This window comes from Monodon monoceros, unplaced genomic scaffold (genome assembly GCF_005190385.1).
Source record: "Monodon monoceros isolate NGI ecotype Baffin Bay Population unplaced genomic scaffold, NGI_Narwhal_1 Super_Scaffold_21, whole genome shotgun sequence".
Classification (NCBI taxonomy): domain Eukaryota; kingdom Metazoa; phylum Chordata; class Mammalia; order Artiodactyla; family Monodontidae; genus Monodon; species Monodon monoceros.
Window position 1 is genome coordinate 6,716,349 of NW_021703778.1, and position 575 is coordinate 6,716,923.

General features: G+C 42.4%; 1 non-coding gene across 1 annotated transcript; it reads left to right on the plus strand.

The window, feature by feature from the left end:
• The first annotated feature begins 210 nt into the window (after positions 1-210).
• LOC114905282 lies at positions 211-319 on the plus strand. Its single transcript, XR_003796137.1, has one exon. It is a non-coding gene; the product is annotated as a U6 spliceosomal RNA (small nuclear RNA).
• Positions 320-575: the final 256 nt, after the last annotated feature.

Consider the following 575-nt stretch of genomic DNA (forward strand, 5'->3'; position numbering starts at 1 on the left):
TTCTCCCTAACTTAGAGCCTCCCAATCTTCCTGTCCATTCAGATATCAGACAGAATTCCCAGAAAGTGGGGAGAAGACGTGGTCCTCCTACAGATCACAGTGAATGCAAGGAAGGCGGTGCAGTGCACAATCTCCCCTGGGTTAGTTTTTCAGAGGATGGGGCAGTGAGTAGAGTAGGAAATAACTTCACCTCAGCTCATCAGAATCACAGCAAGTGTGTGCCATGCTCAGTTCAAAATTTGAACAATACAGAGAAAACTAGCAAAGTCCCTGTGCAAGGATGACACGTAAATTCCTGAAGCATGCTTTAAAAGTTTATGCTGTGTAAATTTTACCTCTCTCTCTCCCTATATCTATCTATCTAATATATATGTGTGTGTGTGTGTGTGTGTGTGTGTGTGTGTGTGTGTGTGTATATATATATATAAACTAATAAATGAATAGATGTCTCCTCGACCCTGGAAACTGAGCTGGGAGTTATACACACTAAGCAGTCCTTTGGCTGTAAACCTCAGGATGTGCCAAAACCAGCATTTGAGTGGACAGTAAATGTAGCCAAGAGCAATCTTCACTCT